Here is a 21,739-nt window from a genome sequence, read left to right on the forward strand (position 1 = left end):
CAGAGTATCTATGGCATCATTGGCAACTAGAACGCTCACCACCTGTCCACACAGGGGCCGTTTCAATAGTTCCTAGCCCATAATACTCAACAATATAATCACTTATCAAGATGGACTCTCGTTGAAGATCAGCAAGATCAACCAACAGATCCATATAAAAGAGCCATGGACTCATCCGTTGAGGACCAGCAAGGTCAGTCAACCAGATCCATGCCCGGTTCCAGAAAACAACTCTTACTCCTTGTTCCAATATCTTCCTCGACGCACGCGTGGGTATCCTGGGCGACCCAGAGCCCGAGCACCGTATGGTCAGCACCCTCTAGGATCCTTCGCAGGTGACCTAGCGCTTCACTCATAGGCCGCTTCCTTGGTCCCTCATCCACCGTACCGGAAGCTCACCATTTTAATCGAACCGAGGCTGGTCAAGACCTCGGCCGACCTTGCTACGCGAGACGTCCTCCATTGACTCTCCGTCAGCAGTTGCAACTTTATCAGTTAGGTCTCCACGACCTTAATCACAAGACGGTCAAAATGCTTTCCCAGCATTCTTGACATAAAACAGCCATTTACAAACAGCATTTACAAACAGTTTACAAATACAATTTCTATATTAACTCTCATTTTTCCACATTATCCCTCATGCAATCCACATTACTTATTCCACATTTCATTTATATGTGTACTCATCCAATCATATCATTTTCCATCTCTTCACTTCAGATTCCTTCACATCACATATCATATATTCACATCCATATCCACATCCATACATCCACATCCACATCCACATTCACATCCATACATCCACATCTACATGCTTATCTCCATTTTCACATCCTCATTTATACATCCACATCCCATATCCACATTCATACATACACATCCATATCCACATCCATATCCGCATTCATACATACACATCCATATCCACATCCACATGCATACATTCATTATCACGTCCTCATTCATACATCCACATCCACATACATACATACATACATCCACATCCACATCCACATTCTCATTCACATCTATACATCCATATCTACATGCACATTCACATCCATACATCCACATCTATATCCTCATTCACATCCATACATCCACATTCATGCATCCACATCTACATGCCTACATCCATACATACACATCCACATTTACATCCATGCATCCACATCCACATCCTCATTCACATCCATACATCCACATTCATACATCCACATCCACATCCACATTCACATCCATACATCCACATCTACATGCTTATCTCCATTTTCACATCCTCATTTATACATCCACATCCCATATCCACATTCATACATACACATCCATATCCACATCCACATGCATACATACATCCACATCCACATTCCCATTCACATATATACATCCATATCTACATGCACATTCACATCCATACATCCACATCTATATCCTCATTCACATCCATACATCCACATTCATGCATCCACATCTACATGCTTATCTCCATTTTCACATCCTCATTTATACATCCACATCCCATATCCACATTCATACATACACATCCATATCCACATCCACATGCATACATACATCCACATCCACATTCCCATTCACATATATACATCCATATCTACATGCACATTCACATCCATACATCCACATCTATATCCTCATTCACATCCATACATCCACATTCATGCATCCACATCTACATGCTTATCTCCATTTTCACATCCTCATTTATACATCCACATCCCATATCCACATTCATACATACACATCCATATCCACATCCACATGCATACATACATCCACATCCACATTCCCATTCACATATATACATCTTTATCTACATGTACATTCACATCCATACATCCACATCTATATCCTCATTCACATCCATACATCCACATTCATGCATCCACATCTACATGCATACATCCATACATCCACATCCACATTTACATCCATGCATCCACATCTACATCCTCATTCACATCCATACATCCACATTCATACATCCACATTCATATATCCACATCCACATCCACATTCACATCCATACATCCACATTCATACATCCACATCCACATCCATACATCCACATTCATACATCCACAAGCATCTTATCATATCTTATCACTTCCCATATCTTTTATGCATACCTCTATGCATGAAATTCAGTTATGCATACCGCTATGCATGAAATTCAATTATGCTAAAAGTAACACTTTTATAATAAAATATTCAACTTTTATGCATACCTCTATGCATGAAATCCAATATGATAAAAGTAACACTTTTGATATAAAATTTTTTCCTTTATGCATACTTCTATGCATGAAAATTAAAAATGATAAAAGTAACACTTTTGATATAAAAAAATTATCCTTTATGCATGATATTAAAATTCAATTTCTCCATGATTATAATGAAATTCTTTCAATTAATCTAGGATGATAATTCCTAGAATATGGTAGGAAGTCCTCTTTTTATGCTTTGAATGAAATTATTTTATGCATAATTTTTATAAAAATTTTGCCATAGCTCCGCTGCTATGACTGATAAATCTCAATTTTTTCTAAGGGATAAAGCTTATCATTAAGGAAATAATTAAAATGATCTCTAATTGGATCATTAATCTATAGTGGATTGAATCATCAATATGCATAAACTAAAAGCATAGAAAAAAGCCATTAAATTGGCCTCAAGCATAGCTTAATCTTGGGTTAAGGAAAAGCTTTATGAAAAGCTTGATTTGGATTGAGAACGGGTCATGAGTATGACCATTTCTTGAGTGAGAGAGAGAATTTACATAAAAATCATTAGAATTTAAACATAAATGAAAATTAACTTCAATAGCATTTATTAACTTATGTAACTCTTCACTACTATTTAAACTTCAATAGTATTTAAAAAAAACCATACCAATTAAACTTCTCAAGCTTGAGAGGGGTTGAGAAGAGAGAAACATTGAGAAATTATAGAAAGATCAATATTCACTAATTACCTTACAACTTGCTTGATTCTTTGTTCACGGTAGAAGCCCCCAACCAATCAATTGGTTAAGTATGTTGATGGAGCCACTAATGGGGATTGAGAAGAAAGAGGGAAGCTCCAAAAACTAGTGAATTATTAAATGAATTCACAGTTCTTGGCTTAGGTGGAGTAGAGTAACGATGCATAAACACTAACTATTTTTCAACAAGGGGGAGGCTTCTATTTATAGGAAAAATTGAGCTCCTAACCAAACAAACTGATTCTAGAATTTTCTAAATCAGTTTGGTCAATATTTGACCATTTTTAGGTCAGTTAAGCTAACTTTTTGGAACTAGACTTGAATGAGGAGAGAGGAGAGATGAAATATCTCAACTTTTATGAGTTTAAAACTCATTCAAGCATGTGAAATATGCACCTCCTTTAAAGAACTCCCCTTCCTTACATATGTGTCATAATGGAATCATTTTAATATTGCTCATAGTTTTTTTTACTAATAAACCTTGTACATTTTCAACTCTTCATCTTATGTGAAATATGCACCTCCTTTAAAGGATTCCCCTTCCTTACATATGTGTCATAATGGAATCATTTTAATATTGCTCATAGTTTTTTACTAATAAACCTTGTACATTTTCAACTCTTCATCTTATGTGAAATATGCACCTCCTTTAAAGAATTCCCCTTCCTTACATATGTGTCATAATGGCATCATTTTAATATTGCTCATAGTTTTTTACTAATAAACCTTGTACATTTTCAACTCTTCATCTTATGTGAGCATTTACTCATTTTTGGATACCCAAAATATCTCATATTTTTAATATTGCTCATAGTTTTTTACTAATAAACCTTGTACATTTTCAACTCTTCACCTTATGTGAGCATTTACTCATTTTTGGGTATCTTCTTTTTTACAAATTTGGATTTATCTCTTCCCTACACATGGATTGATGCTATTGGCCCATAGGAACCTTAATTGGACCATAGTCTAAAGATTTCTGAAAATCTAGACCCTTAGACTAAGGTTCTTTATACCTATTTCCAATTAATTCCAATTGCACATTGAAAAATTCTTTTTGAATTTCTATTTCAGGGAAACTCATCTGAATTATAAGAGATATTTTTCTATCCAAAAATATTCAAAATCTGAATATTCTCTCTCTAGAATATTTTTCTCTCTCTAGGCTAAAACAGATAGAAACAAGGTCTTTATATTTCTGAAGAGGGTTGATTACAGGGGAAGATACTAGACATCAAAAAGGGGTTGGGGGAGGAATCTTACACAACTATGCCACAGGTCTCCATCTATCACCACTTCGGGCAAAGCTTGGCATGAACACATTCTTAAGCTGAGTGAAATTGATCTTATCTTCTGGCTTGAGGGTTCAAAACCTTTGATGAGCCTTTCCTTCTAGGGTCAGTGAGAAGGCATGAATCATGGTTACATCACTTACTGGCCCGAGGTTTTGCATGTGGACTCAAAGATCTCAACATGTTGGATCGGGTCCCTATCCCCTCTGAGAACTTTTGTATGAGATTTGAAATGAAGTGTGGCTTCATTTGGGATGTTCTAGATTCTAAAGTAGTGCCAAGTTCCCTAACCATTCCTCGGCCCATTTCCATAGCCATATTTAGCAAATCTGTCCTTGTGGCCGCATTAATATCTACATTTGGATCCACCATTGGTCTTTGAGGAGCTACTCCCTCCCTACCGAAACCTCATCCTCTTCTTACATTGGATCTTCTAGGCATTCTAGGTGTATGGGTGGGTCCGGCCACCTCATTATGGCCTGGCTCATTATTAGCAACTTCTACCCATCTTTGTTGAATTAAGAGCTCCATGTCCCTGTGAGAACGTGGGATGATTGATCGTTTTCTCTATGTCTTTATTTGTGTACAGGCGGTCCTCTACTTCCATAGTTTCCCTAGGCAGGTTGTCCCCTTCGTTCTGGGTATCAAATCCTTCATCCGCTCTTGGCTTTTCATCATTAATGGGCTCTAAATTTGAGATGTCTCCCTTAGTCTTGCCCATGACCATTTCTGGTTCCTTGCCACATGATTGAAATGGACTCATGACTTCCATTTCCCTTTGTTCATCCCTCGTTCTTCGAGTATCGAGCTCTTATTTCCTTAAGCTCGATTCTCACAGTTGTCACTCTACTTCAGCCCTTTTCAAGTCTAATTCTACTTCCTCTGAGGTTGGGAAGAAGACTTGACCTGTCCTGGCCACGCTTTCCATGCTCTCCTCATCTTGGGAGTTCCAGTGTTAGACAGCATAGAACTTGAAGGGTGGGTTGGTAATTCTTATCTTGGACCTAGTCTAGCACTGGTTGATGGGCCTGTACCTGCTGGCAAATTGCGCTTGCTCATTGTAATGGGCAGCTGTCAGTTTGTACACATTAATGAAGAGTCACACTAGTCATACTTGAACGTCAAGCGGTGCTAGTTAGCCTACTATAAATTGTATGGAATACATGAATAAATCAATCGAGGAGTTATCTTGTCTATGTGTTCTGTTTGTGCAATCTTTGCCATGTTCTGTGTTTACCGTATATTTTACTCTTGAAGCTTGTTCTTTCTGAATTACACAGTCTTTAATCTTATGTTTAACATCATTTATCTATATTAATCGTATCATTAATTATGATGGATAACACATGGCAACCAGGATCATCGATCCCTAGTGATTTCATGCGCACGCGTTCTCAAGGCCCACCGTTCACCGATTGTTCCACGTACTGGAGAACCGCGTCATCGAAGAGGCCACAATCCCATTCGTGCAAAGCGCGATGGTGTTGCTTCTGATGGGGAACCGCAAACCAGTGTGAGGATGAATTGGTGCCCTCCCTCAACCGTCGATCGAGGAGCTCGGTCGTTGCCTGCGGTAAAAAGATCTGAGCCCCCCGAAGGCATAGTCCGGCACCTAGTTCACCAGTTGGAGTGGCGAGGTAATTATTTTCGCTTCCGATATAGTGATGATGGCTACAACACCCGTTCGATACAACAAATTTAGTGGAAAGTCCTCGAAAGATCCTGATGCTCATGTCAGTCAGTTGGACAAACACTAAGCATTAAACATGCCTGGGGCAGTGGATGCCACACGTAAGGAGGCGGTGTTTGAGAAAACGCTGCAAGGAAAAGCACCGCGATAGCTGGCAGAGTATCCACTGGATCACTTTCCAACTTATGATGAGGTACAATGGATGTTTTTGCGACAATTCAGGAAAGAGAAGACAATGCCACAAATCCTAGAGGGCCTGTGAGAGTTAAAGCAAGGCCGAAAGGATGTGGAGAATTATGCAGCTTGTTTTCGAATCTTGTTGTAGGGAGCATTTGGTATGTGTTTTTCTAAGGGAAGTTCAGTTGCAATAGCTGGCGGTGGGCAGTGTTCAAAGGACAGCTCACGCGACAAAACGTGCCCCCAGGTCTTGACCAGCCTCGGTACGGTTAAAATGGTACGCTTCCAGTACAATGGACGAATGGGGAATAGTTAGGAGAAATAGTGAAAAAATGGATTGAGGCAATGGAAGTGTACTTTGATATAACTAGTTATAATTGAGAGGAGCAAGATGGCTCTCGCCGCGTGCCCTTCTCCTCAAATATTCTCCACTTTTGGATGAAGAGTAGCTGATGGCCAGATTCATCCGAGGAATGAACGAGCCATTAGGAAAAATGGATTGAGGCAATGGAAGAGTACTTTGATGTAACTAGTTATAATGAGAGGAGCAAGATGGCTCTCGCCTGCCCTTCTTCTCAAATATTCTCCACTTTTGGATGAAGAGCAGCTGATGGCCAGATTCATCCGAGGAATGAACGAGCCATTAGACACTTTAGTGAAAAATGCCAAACTAGTCTCAATGGCGAAAGCTGTCAGAATGGCAAAAGAATTTGCCAAGGCATTTGTTATCAAGGTCCCACCAAAGCCTACACCCTCAAACTTTAAAAGGTTCCAAACCCCGGGAAGTGCTTCAAACTTTCCACCCCCTAAGAGGCAGCAAGGCCCAAATCAGAATCAAGATGCTGGGAGATTTAGAAGTGAAGGAAGACCCTTCCCTCAGAACACTTTCTCAGGAGCCCCACCTTTTTCAAGGACTCAGAGGGATGAGCTTAGAAGTGAGAACAGATATTTTGGATGTCAAGGTTTCGGTCTCACCAGCTTAAAGACTGCTCGACTCTTGCCATGTCAAGAGGACAGGAAAGTCAAGGACCTAGAATGTAGAGACCAGCCCCTTCCTATCAATCAATTCAGGGTCCGTCTCGTCAAAATCACGGCAATCCCCGGGAGGAATCCAGCTCAGCCATCTGTCTCTATTTAGAATAATCTCAGAACTCCCTCCCAGAACTAGGGTAACCAAAGAGAAAGAGTTCCGCCCCAATCTACAGCCAGAGCAGTTACAATAGCAGAAGTAGTGGAAGAGAAAAGAGGCCAGATGCCGCAATTGAAGACCAAGGGCCAAATCGTCAATTCTCTGTCATCCATACTCCAGCTGAGTAATAAGGGTGTCATTCAAACTTTTGATTGATTTAGACAGTACTCATTCATTTATTTTCCCTGGATGCTTACATAAGCTAGTTTAGATCAAAAATCAGGGAAACCTATGCAAGTTGAATTGGCCAGTGGGAAGATCCTTTTCACTCACTATGAGGCAGATCGTATTCAGTTTAATCTACCTTTGGGAGTTTTCGACAAGATCCTTGGGATGGATTGGCTCCACAAAAATCAAGCTGACATTCACTGTCATAATGGAACCATTTTCTTCCGTGACCTTCACGGAAACAAAGTTCAAGGAACCGAAATTTCAGGATCCCCAGTTCTGCAATTAGTAAAAGCTTCTAAGTTACTGAAAGGACTTAGAAAGAAGCAGCTCATTTATGTTGTCAAAATGAATCTGGTAGACACAAAGTTAAAGGCTAAAGAACCAGAATGGTTAAGTGAGTATGATGATTTATTCCCAGTAGAACTAACAGAGATTCCTCCAATTCGAGAAGTAGATCATGTGATAGAATTGACCCCCACAGTAGCCCTGCGCACGTACAGAATGCTAGTCCCTAAAGCCATTGAACTCAAGGAATAGCTTAGGCAGCTATTAGAACAAGGGTTTGTAAGACCCAGTGTTTCACCTTGGGGAGCGCCAATTCTCTTTCAAAAAAAGAAAGATGGAATGCTAAGAATTTGTGTGGATTACAGAAGTCTCAATCAATTTGTGACAGTTAAGAAAATAAGTATCTTATCCCCAGAATTGATGAGCTTCTGGACAGGCTAAGTGGAGCCCAGATCTTCACAAAGATTGATCTCAAATCAAGGTATTACCACATCAAGATTAATGAGCAAGATATCCCAAAGACAGCCATCAATACTTGATATGGGCACTATGAATTTACAGTCATGCCGTTTGGATTGACAAATTCCCCAGCTACATTCAATCGCCTAATGCAAGACATTCTCAGAGAATACTTGGATGATTTTGTTCTTGTTTTCTTTGATGATATTCTGATTTACTCAAAGAATGCAGCTGACCATGAAGCTCACGTCCAAAAAGTTCTTGAGATTCTAAGGAAGCACCAACTCTTTGCAAGAAAGAGCAAATGCACTTTCTCTGTCGACCATGTTGAATACTTGGGCTTCCTGGTATCCAAAGACGGAATTTCTCCAGATTTTGCAAAAGTCCAAGCAGTCATAGATTGGCCTGAACCAAAGACGGTGAAAGAAGTCAGAGGATTCTTGGGATTAACTGGTTGGTATAGAATTTTTATACCTAAGTATGCTCTCATAGCTTCCCCCCTGACTAATCTTCTCAAGAAGAATACCCTGTTCCAATGGTCTGCCAGGTGTCAGAGCACTTTTGAATAGCTAAAGACTGCCTTGGTAACCAATCCTGTTCTTTGAAATTGCCAGATTTCTCTCTACACTTTGAGGTAGTAACTGATGCGAGTGGTTTTGCCCTAGGAGGTGCACTCATGCAAGAAGGTCATGCAGTGGCCTATGAATCCCGAAAACTCAGAACGCATGAGAGAAATTATGCTGTCCACAACTCTAAGATTCCTCCCCAGCCTCTCAAAATGTCCAGGATCTTTCTCTGTAATCAATCCCTCTTCAGAAATATGAAAGACTTGTTTCTAACTGTTTTAACCTAGAGAGAGAAAATATTCTAGAGAGAGAATGTTCAGATTTTTAATATTTTTGGATAGAAAATTATCTCATCTTATTAAAATAAGTTCCCCTGAAACAGAAATTCAAAAAGAACTTTCCAATGTGCAACTGGAATTAATTGGAAATGGGTATAAAGGACCTTAGCCTAAGGGTCTAGATTTTCAGAAATTTTTGGATTATGGTCCAATTAAGGTTCCTATGGGCCAATAGCATCAATCCATGTGTAGGGAGGAGATAAATCCAATTTTGTAAAAGAAGATACCCAAAAATGAGTAAATGCTCACATAAGATGAAGAGTTGAAAATGTACAAGGTTTATTAGTAAAAAACTATGAGCAATATTAAAAATATGAGATATTTTGGGTATAATGATTTCATATTGACACTATGTAAGGAAGGAGAGTTCTTTAAAGGAGGTGCATATTTCACATAAGATGAAGAGTTGAAAATGTACAAGGTTTATTAGTAAAAAACTATGAGCAATATTAAAAATATGAGATATTTTGGGTATAATGATTTCATATTGACACTATGTAAGGAAGGGGAGTTCTTTAAAGGAGGTGCATATTTCACATAAGATGAAGAGTTGAAAATGTACAAGGTTTATTAGTAAAAAACTATGAGCAATATTAAAAATATGAGATATTTTGGGAATAATGATTCTATTTTGACACATATGTAAGGAAGGGGAGTTCTTTAAAGGAGGTGCATATTTCACATGCTTGAATGAGTTTTAAACTCATAAAAATTGAGATATTTCATCTCTCCTCTCTCCTAATTCAAGTCTAGTTACAAAAAGTTAGCTCAACTGACCTAAAAATGGTCAAAAATTGACCAAACTGAGTTGGAAAATTCTAGAATCAGTTTGTTTGGTTAGGAGCTCAATTTTTCCTATAAATAGAAGCCTCCCCTTGTTGAAAAACAATATATAGTGTTTATGCATCGTTACTCTACTCCACCTAAGCCAAGAACTATGACTTCATTAATAATTCACTAGTTTTTGGAGCTTCCCTCTTTCTTCAATCCCCATTGGTCAACATACTTAACCAATTGATTGGTTGGGGGCCTCTACCGTGAACAAAGAATCAAGCAATTTGTAAGGTAATTAGTGAATATTGATCTTTTCTAAAATTTCTCAATGTTTCTCTCTTCTCAACCCCTCTCAAGCTTGAGAAGCTTAATTGGTATGGTTTGTTAAATGCTATTGAAGTTAATTGGTGAATAGTAGTGATTTGATAAATGCTATTGAAGTTAATTAATTAATGATAGTAAAGAATTACACAAATTTCTATTTATGTTTAAATTCTAATGGTTTTTATGTAATTTCTCTCTCTCACTCAAGAAATGGTCATACTCATGACCCATTCTCAATCCAAATGAAGCTTTTCATAAAGCTTTTCCTTAACCCAAGATTAAGCTTGGCTTTTTTCTATGCTTTTAGTTTATGTATATTGATGATTCAATCCATTATGGATTAATGTCCTTTCCTTACTGATAAGCTTTATCCCTTAGAAAATTTGAGATTTATCAGTCATAGCAGCAGAGCTATGGCAAAATTTTTATAAAAATTATGCATAAAATAATTTCATTCAAAGCATAAAAAGAGGACTTCCTACCATATTCTAGGAATTATCATCCTAGATTAATTGAAAGAATTTCATTATAATCTTGGAGAAATTGAATTTTAATATTATGCATAAAGGATAAGTTTTTATATCAAAAGTGTTATTTTTATCATTTTTATTTCATGCATAGAAGTATGCATAATGGATAAATTTTTAAATCAAAAGTGTTATTTTTACCATTTTTATTTTCATGCATAGAAGTATGCATAATGGATAAATTTTTATATCAAAAGTGTTATTTTTATCATTTTTATTTTCATGCATAGAAGTATGCATAAAGGATAAATTTTTATATCAAAAGTGTTATTTTTATCATTTTTATTTTCATGCATAGAAGTATGCATAATGGATAAATTTTTATATCAAAAGTGTTATTTTTATCATTTTTATTTTCATGCATAGAATTATGCATAATGGATAAATTTTTATATCAAAAGTGTTACTTTTATTATTTTTATTTTCATGCATAGAAGTATGCATAAAGGATAAATTTTTATATCAAAAGTGTTACTTTTATCATTTTTATTTTCATGCATAGAAGTATGCATAAAGGATAAATTTTTATATCAAAAGTGTTATTTTTATCATTTTTATTTCATGCATAGAAGTATGCATAAAGGATAAATTTTTATATCAAAAGTGTTACTTTTATCATTTTTATTTCATGCATAGAAGTATGCATAATGGATAAATTTTTATATCAAAAGTGTTACTTTTATCATATTTGAATTTCATGCATAAAGGTATGCATAAAAGTTGATTATTTTATTATAAAAGTGTGTCTTTTATTATATTGAATTTCATGCAGAGGTATGCATAAAAGTTGATTATTTTATTATAAAAGTGTGACTTTTATCATAATTGAATTTCATGCATAGAGGTATGCATAAAAGTTGATTATTTTATTAAAAGAGTGTTACTTTTATCATATTGGATTTCATGCATAGAGGTATGCATAAAAGATATTCTTTTTATACTAAAAGTGTGATTTTCATCATAAATGGATTTTATGCATAACTTAGATGCATAAGAGAAATTCTTTTATTCTAAAAGTGTAATTCCTACCAAATTGAATTTATGCATAAGAAGATGCATAAAAGATTGATTTTAATTTCTAAAGTGTCAATCTCCTTAAATGGAATTTATGCATAAATAAATGTGTAGAGAAATCTTATATCAAATATAAGAATTCTCTTAAAAAAGATATGAAATGTGATAAGATGTGATAAGAGGTGTATGAGATGTGATAAGATTTGATAAGATGCGTATGGAAAGTGATAGGATGTGATAAGAGGTGTATGAGATGTGAAAAGATGTGTATGAGATGTGATAGAATGTGTTAAGATGAGTTAGGATGTGTTAAGATGTATATGGGATGTGTTAGGACGAGAATGGATGTAATATGGTTGTATGAATGTGATGTGGATGTATACATGTAGATGTATATGTATGAATGTGAATGTGGATGTGGATGTGGATGTATGGATGTAGATACGGATGTGTATGTATGTATGTGGATGTGTATGTATGAATGAGGATGTGAAAATGGATGTATACATGTAGATGTATATGTATGAATGTGAATGTGGATGTGGATGTGGATGTGGATGTATGGATGTAAATACGGATGTGTATGTATGTATGTGGATGTGTATGTATGAATGAGGATGTGAAAATGGATGTATGTATGTAGATGTGGATGTATGGATGTCTGTATGTAAATGTGGATGTATGTATGTAGATGTGAATGTATGGATGTGAATATGAATGAAGAGGTGGATGTGGATGTATGGATGTAGATACGGATGTGGATGTATGTATGTGAATGTGGATGTATGAATGAGGATGTGAAAATGGATGCATGCATGTGAATGTGGATGTATGAATATGAATGTGGATGTGTGGATGTGGAAATGGAGGTATGGATGTATGAATGTGGATGTGGATGTATGCATGTAGATGCGTATGTATGAATGTGAAATTGGATGTATGATGTGGACGTACGAACATGGATATGTATGTAGAATAATGAATATGAAGGTGTATGTGAGATAATGTGGTCTATATGAGTGAATGGATGAGAACGAGTACACATTGAATGGAATGTGGAATAAGTAATGTGGTCTGAGAGTGGATAATATGGAAAGACAAGAGTTCGTTATAGAAACTGTATTTTGCGACTGTTTGTAAATGACTGTTTTATGTCAAGAATGCTGGAGAAGCATTTTGACCGTCTTGAGGATTAAGGTAATGAAGACCGAACTGATAAAGTTGCAACTGCTGACGGAGAGTCAATGGAGGACGTCTCGCGTAGCAAGGTCGATCGAGGTCTTGACTAGCCTCGGTTCGATTTAAATGGTGAGCTTCCGGTACGGTGGATGAGGGACTAAGGAAGCGGCCTATGAGTGAAGCGCTAGGTCACCTGTGAAGGATCCTAGAGGGTGCTGACCATACGGTGCTCGGGCTCTGGGTCGCCAAAGATACCCACACGTGCGTCGTGGTGGAAGATATTGGAACAAGGAGTAAGAGTTGTTTTCTGAAACCGGGCATGGATCTGGTTGATTGACCTTGCTGGTCCTCAACGGATGAGTCCATGGCTCTTTTATATGGATCTGTGGGTTGATCTTGCTGATCTTCCACTGAGATTCCATTCTATTATATGAATATATTGCCGGTTACTATGAGCTAGGAACTATGGAAAAGGCCCCTAAGAGAACAGGTGGTGAGCGTTCTGGTTGCCAATGATACCATAAGTACACCAATGAAAGAATGACTGGAAATAAGGATTCAACCAGAGACTTTGAGGATTGTCATCAGTGACATAATGGTTTTATTAAAGGATTGTTTTAAAGCTAGTTGATGCTAAGAAAAAGGCAATTTCATATTGGGTGTGTAAGTGGTGTGACTAGTTTTATGTTTGCATGAACTTCCGGCTAGGGGGTCTTGGAGCTTTCATTGGGCAGGCTTGAAAAATGATGTTCTTCGATACTTGAAGCAATGTCTCTCATGCCAAAGGATCAAAGCTGAAAGGGTCAAGATGCCTGGAAAACTTCAACCCTTGGATATTCCCCAAATGAAGTGGGAGTGCATTAGTATGGATTTTGTCAAGTTTCCCCACTGTTCAAGGAGGATATGACTCCATTCTAGTAGTAGTGGACTTACTTACCAAAGTAGCTCACCTTATACCAGCAAAGAAGACCTTCAAAGCTTCTGATGTTACTCGAATATTCATCAAGGAAGTCCTCAAACTTCATGATCTCCCAAAAAGGATAGTAAGTGACTGGGATTCTGACTTCACTTCAAAGTTCTGGCAATCCTTATTTTCAAGCCCTGGGAACTCAACTTTGCTTTAGCACAGCTTATCATCCAGAGATCGATGGCCAGACTGAGAGAGTCAATCAAGTAATTGAAGACATTCTCAAAGCATATTGTGGACGGGAACCAAGAAGGTGGATCAATACCTTCCTCTGGTAGAATTTGCCTACAATACATCTTATCTCATCAGAGCATAGGAATGTCACCATTCAAAGCACTCTATGGGCAAGAATGCTTGTCTCCTCTAAATTTCTCTAATCCGACCATAAGAGTTGAGGCATCCAGGAAAATGCTCGAAGAGATGGAGGAACAAACCAAGGCAATCCAAAAGGATACTAAAGCTGCCCAAGATTGACAAAAGCATTATGCTAACACCAAGAGGTCTGAAAGGATCTTCAAGGAAGGAGACAGAGTTCTTCTACGAGTGCGACCCAAACAAAGTTCTCTATCACTTGGGAAATATAAGAAGCTTAGCCCTAGGTATTGTGGTCCCTATATAGTTATCAAGTGTCTAGGTAAAAGTGCCTATAAACTCCAACTCCCAGCCCATATCAAAGTCCACAATGTATTTCATGTAAGTTTGTTAAAACCTTATGTACCCAGTCTCGATCATATTCTTGATGATGAACAAGTTGTAATCCCTACTCAAGGAGTCCTTGAATTACAGCCTAGTAGTATCATAGATTCTAGGTAAAGGCAACTCCGAAATAGAACTCTTGTAGAACATTTAGTACAGTGGAAAGATTACCCTGAAGAGGATGCAACTTGGGAAGACGAAGCTACACTCTTAAAGAATTATCCCCAATTCATGACAAGATGAGGACATCTTGATTTCTTTAAGGGGGAAGGATGTAAAATACCCATCTTTACTAATAAAGAAATGTCCATGTAATAGATAAATTTATGAGTTTTTATGGTATAAAAATCAATGATTTTATTAAATGAGTCATTTCTACTTAGAATCTTCAAATTTTGAGCCCAAATTTGGAATCTGCGTACGATTTTACCCTAATATAAGATTTTACAGCATCCAAAACGGACACCGGATCAAGCTTATACGCAAATTTCAGTCATTTTGAGTTAAAAAGCGACGACCTTTAAACCTTAATAAATGCACGACCGGGCATCTGATTGACGAACGGTCTGAACCCCAACGACCAGGAGAACCACCCAGACAACAAAAAATTTCGCCCCCGGGGCGGTCTGGCACGCAAATCGAGGTCGGTGTCCCAAATCTGGGGACCTCGTCCCAAAATTTGGACCGTACACACTTACTAGGGTGCCCGTACGATAGCCGCACAAGAACCAAAGGACGGTCGCCTACTGTGTGGTCCACACATACTGCTAACGTGGACACCCATGCTGCCCCTGATCAGACAAGGTACATGCGTACCACTCCTTTCCCTGTTAACCGACACCGTACCTTTCCCCCAGAGCCATGCAGGCCACTTATCCACAGCCTTTACTGGTACACCGTCCTTACATCCTTGCTTTGCGCAGTGCCCGTACCCGTATCCCACAGCTATATAAACCCCCGCTCGGGGTGCTCCATGGACAACACGCATTTCTGCGTAGCGTATGCTCTGTTGTGTCACCGTCCGTACCGTCCTCTGTCCCTATGCAGTGTACTTGTTGTAGTACAGCCGCCCCTTGTAGCCACCCCTCTCACACCCCCTCATTTGCCTCTTTTCAGATAAGGCAATTTTCCTCTATCCCCCTCCTCTTGCTAGGAGGCAGTGTCCTTAACTCTTCTTCCCCCCCCTCGTGTGAAGAGACTTACAGCAGCCCTCAGCCCTTCTCCCCTTTTGCAAAACGTTTTTGTGTTAAGGACATCTCACAATCTCCCCCCGTGTGAAGAGACTTACAGTAGCCCTCAGCCCTTCTCCCCTTTTGCAAAACATTTTTGTGTTAAGGACATCTCACAATCCCCCCCTCCCCATTTGCGTGGACTTTAATAAGAGGTTTTAGCCTTAAGAGAGGGTTCATGCGCTATAGTCTTTTGTTCATACGGTAAGCAAACGATCTCAAAATTGAGATCCGACTGTCTTACATCCTTTCTGAAAAGATGCAGGGGAGAAGAGAGCTTGAGCTCTTGCAAGCACACACACACTCACAAAACCCTAAAAGAGAACACACAAGGTGAGAGGCTGAAAATCTTCTTCTTCTTCACACAACATTCAACACACCATATACAAAGATCAGAGTACACACCATATGAAAAGGTACTCAACCAAATACATACTAGGGTTCTCTATAGTGTGAACTCAACTAAATGAGCTGGCGCTATAACTATGCCAGTCTCTAGAATGGCTGTCACACAGCCTGTCATCCCACTGGCCGCATATCACCCATGATCTCACCAACCATGCCAGTGGTGTAAGTGTGGGGCCTATCCCCCAGGCGGGTCATCAGTGTCCACCACCTCACTAGATGAGCTCAATATCTCAACACTCCCCCTTGCGCTCAACTCCATCTCATGTACACCAAGCGAAGCCCTGAATCTACAGAGCTTCTCTGTACCCAATGCTTTGGTGAAGATGTCAGTGACCTGATCTTGTGTGCTGACATAAACAAGGTCAACGTCTCCTGCCAAAACCTTTTCTCTGACAAAATGGTAGTGGACCTCTATATGCTTCGTGCGAGCATGAAAAACTGGGTTCCTGGCCAATACTGCTAATGTTGTTACAGAAAATGACAACTTGTCCATCCACTGATAGACCCAAATCTGCAAAGTAGCTTTCTCAACCAAGCTACCTCACATGCTGCCATAGCAGCACCTCTGTACTCGGCCTCTGTAGTACTAGATAGAGCAACCGTAGGCTGCTTCTTGCTGCTCCAAGTCACAGCAGCACTCCCCAAAGAAAACATGAAGCCACTAGTAGATCTTCTATCTGAGATACTACCAGCCCAATCAGCATCTGTGTACCCATGTACACATATCTCTATCATCCCAGTTTCATAAAATAGTCCACAATGCAAAGTAGACCTCACATACCTCAGTATGCGTCTGAACACATCCAAATGCGACTTTTGAGGAACCTGCATAAATTGACTCACCAACCCAACAGCATAGCTCAAATCTGGCTTGGTGATCGTCATGTAGATCAAGCTTCCTACTATGCCCCTATACATAGTAGGATTCTCCAAAATCTCTCCTGAGCACTCAACTTGCCATTCTGATCCAATGGCACTAAGATAGGCTTACAGCCTGTCATACCATACTTGGACAACATGTCCAAGCCATACTATCTCTGCAGTAATCCAATACCATGTGGTGACCTAATCACCTCAATGCCCAAGAAATATCTAAGCTCCCCCAGATCATCTCAAACTTCTGTCTAAGCAAGATCTTTACATCAAATATCTCTGCATCCTGGTCCCCCCCGTAATGATCAGGTCATCTACATAGATGACAACAAGCACAACCCCTCTATCACTGTGTCTCACATACAGCGAGAAATCTCCATTGGCTACATGAAAGCCAATAGTGACAAGATATTTAAAAATCTTGTCAGACCATGCTCTTGGTGCTTGTTTTAAGCCATACAAGGCTTTCTTCAACTTGCAAACATGCTCGGGGTGGCTCACATCCTCATAACCTGGTGGCTGCAACATATACACCTCTTCCTGCAAATCCCCATGCAAGAATGCATTCTTTACATCCATCTGATGTAAAGAACATTGCTTTGACACAGCCACTGCTATCACAACTCCCATTGTTGCCATCTTGGCAACTAGACTGAAAGTTTCCTCATAATCAATGCCATATGTCTGCACATATCCTTTGGCTACCAATCTAGCCTTGTACCTGCTTATGCTTCCATCACTGTTATGTTTTACTTTGTACACCCACTTGCATCCCAATGTTTAGGAAATTGCACTAAATCCCAAGTCTCATTTCCATATAGTGCATCCATCTCCTCATCCATAGCTTTCTCCCAACACACATTTCCAATAGCCTCATCAATGCATGTGGGCTCTACAACCTGCACAACTTTTGCCATGTATGCATAGTGATGTGCCCCATAACCATCATAGGTAAACCTCTGCACAGGATTCTTCACTCTCCCAGATCTTCGCAGCTTTGCATTCATGGCTTCCATAGCCTTCTTTACACCAAGTGTTCTCATAGCTGGTATCCCAAGATCCTCATCAAGGCTCATCTCTGAGCCACTAGACTCTCCATCAACATGAGAATGCCCTGCAGAAATGTCAGGCATACTAAGGGGATCAACCACTTTCTCTTTGCCTTTATGTGATGTACTAATCACATTTGCAGGACTGGTATTATGACGTAGCCTGCCACTCCATGGTCTATCAACTGAACCACTAGATGAGGACTCTCCTGGTCCACTCAAAGACTGTGATTGCTGACTTGCATTCTGTGCAACCACATTTCCATTCACATCATCCCCAACAGCTTCTTTTTCAACAGCATACCAGCTGCTCATCTCATCAAAAACAACATCCCTACTTACCCTCAACTCACGTGTAGCAGGGTTATAACACTTGTATCCCTTTTGCTCAAGGGAATATCCAATAAATACACATTTTTTAGCTTTTGGATCCAGCTTAGTTCTCAGCTCATCTGGCACATGCACATATGCAATGCATCCAAAGACTTTCAGATGAGACAAATCAGGTTTTCTACCAGTAAACCTCTCCTCTGGAGTTACATCATGTATGGCTGCAGCTGGAGTCCTGTTCATGATGTAAACTACTGTAAAAATAGCCTCAGTCCAATAGCTATGTGGCATATTCTTCTCTCCCATCAATGCGCGCACAATCTTAGCAATGTGCCTGTTTTTTCGCTCAGCAATGCATTTTGCTGCGGAGTGTATCTGCATGTAAACTATCTCTGAATACCATTCTTCTTCAAAAATTGAGAGAACTCATTGGAGAAGTACTCTCCCCCTCCATCCTTAGGCACTTTACATGTTTCCTTGTTTGCTTTTCAACCACAACTCTGAAATTCTGAAAATGAGTGAACACCTCACTCTTCTCCTTCATGAAGTATACCCACACTTTCCTTGTGTGACTTTCCTTGTGTGAATAAATGTCACATAATACCTGCAGCCTCCCATAGACATGGTCTTCGTAGGACCCCATACATCTGAATGCACAACATCTAGTGCATTTCTGCTCACATTTCTGTCATGTGGAAATACATGCTTTGTTTGCTTTCCAAATTGGCATGCTTCACATATTTTCTGCATACCTTCAACTTTAAACTTTGGCAGTGTTAAAACCCTAAGATCTCTCTAGATAATTGTTATGCAGCATGAACATGCATAAATCAGGCATAAACTCAACCACCCAACCACCCCCAAGCCCAAGGGATGCACACATGTATATTAATGAAATATATCATACCTCTACCTTGATGTCCCATACCATCAAGAGGTATAACTCCTATTCAATAGCATGTAGCTATAGTGTGAAATGGTAGATGAGTAGATATGAACCTCTACACAAGAGAGCATAACATAGCCTTGGCCTCATAAGCCCAAGCCTCCAAGGCCCCTTGAGTGTGCCCCATGCCCCTATTATATAGTGTTAAAAAATATGGCAAACACCTTCACTAAAATGATGTGTAGGGCACATACCTTGTAACTAGCACTATGCACTAAAGTCATAGATTATGGGCAAATGGATACAAAGGTTATTATGCAACCTTACCATGATGTAAAAGAGTCATTTAGGAGCTCAACATCAGCCAAAGGGGTCGTGATCTCTTGATTAGGTAGCATTGGTGTGATTAACAAGATTCTAGGGTTGGTGGTCACTTTTAGGTGCTTGAATCTAGGAGGGAAGGTGGAGATGATTTAGATGATGATTAACACCTAATCTTGAGCTTAATCCTCATGTACTTCAGCCTATATAAAGAGGCTCTCATCTATTGAAATCAACACATTTTTATTGCCCCTCACTTATGTTGTCATTATGCTCATCATTATGCTAATTACTTCTTGATTAGTAGCTTAACTTCATCTTCTTCATTTCTATTCAACTATGCAATGGAGCTAGTGTTTGATCCTCCTTAGGATGGTTTTTAACATGGTATCAGAGCTAGTACTAGTCCATTCATCTAGAATCAAGCCCCATCTTATTTGCTTAGCAAGAGATTAGTGAAAATTAGGGTTTCATTAGCTTTTATGGGTTTCCTAGAAAATAGGATCTAGAATAGCAGCTGAGTGGAGGCCTTGGTGCTCTCAAACCACGTAACCATTGCCAAAATCCTTCTGTGGGCACTTCACCAGCAATATTGCTAAGGGGCATGGCACCTCAATTGCACCATTCATAGCTCCACGTCGCCGGCAACTTTGTTTTCCCCAAAACAGGCACGTTTTTGATAGGCGACCACCAAAAGTATTGCTGCAGCTCACACACATCAAATTGGTCTAATTCCTCTTAGGTGTGGCTTCATTGGAACCTAAACTTACTCCTCCTAAGAGGGTTTTGCAAATGATTGAGTGTGCTTCACACACCAAGCAAAAAACCAGGGTGCTGTCCAGAACTGCCATAGCCAGAAAAGGTACTTTGGTAAATTTGAGATTACTCATTGATTAAGTTGCTTAAGCAAGTGTTTGTGGGCTCTAAAATCATCTAGACATACTGCTATTCAATGCACTTGAAGCTTTTTAGCTTATTCTTTGTGCAACTCCTTCAAATATTGACTCCAAGTGAGCTCATTTCTCTGCATAGTGAGCAGAATATTTAACTCCACTAATCAATGATTAATCTATCCTAATCCTTATCATTTGGTGCAATAAGTGGTTCATACATGTCATTAGGGACTTGCTACATCCCCTTATTACTTCACACTTAATTTGCCCCTTGATTAGGTGTCTCCCTTGCTTCCCACAAATCAATATATTTTCTGTTTTTATCTTTTGGAAAGCATATGCTAAATAACTTGATTTAGCACTATTCCTTGGTCTTAATCTCTCTTGTAAAAGGGTAGACACTGCCTCAATCATCAGAGGTAAGACCCCCTTCATTCCATATCATAATGGCTACCAAGGATTCTCCATCAATGCGCTTTAAAGGTCATGGTTTTCACACATGGCAAACCCGCATCAAGTTAATGCTCATGAAGAAGGGGCTCTTCAACATAGTAAATGGGAATGAGAAGAAGCCAAGGACTCTTGCTGATGTTCCTTGTTGGGAAGTAAGAGATGACAAAGCTCGTGCCATCATCACATTGGAGCTTGATGACACTTACATTCATCATGTGGATGGATGCGAAACTTCCAAGGAAGTTTGGGACCAACTCACAACTCTATTTGGGGCTCGATCTAAAAGTTCAAAGTTTGGTTTGCTCATTGAATTTTTTAAGCTAGAAATGAAGTCTGGCACATCCCTAGCCTCACATTTGAACTACATGAAAGGCCTATTAACACAACTTGCAGGAATAGGTCTTAAGATGGATGAAGATGTCTCCATTGGTGTATTACTTAAATCTTTACCTGAAGAATATGACCATGTGGTCACAACCTTGACCAATATGCCAATATCAAAGCTTGTGGATATTGAAGCATCTCTTCTTGAGGAGGAGAGAAAACTAAAGACCAAGCAAATGGAGTCTCCATCGTCATCAACCTTGTCTACTGAAAATGCTTATTATGCAGGATCTAGTAGATATGGCAAGAACAAAGGCAACT

This window comes from Cibotium barometz, chromosome 5 (genome assembly GCF_041138505.1).
Source record: "Cibotium barometz isolate CiBa-2024 chromosome 5, ASM4113850v1, whole genome shotgun sequence".
Lineage (NCBI taxonomy): Eukaryota > Viridiplantae > Streptophyta > Polypodiopsida > Cyatheales > Cibotiaceae > Cibotium > Cibotium barometz.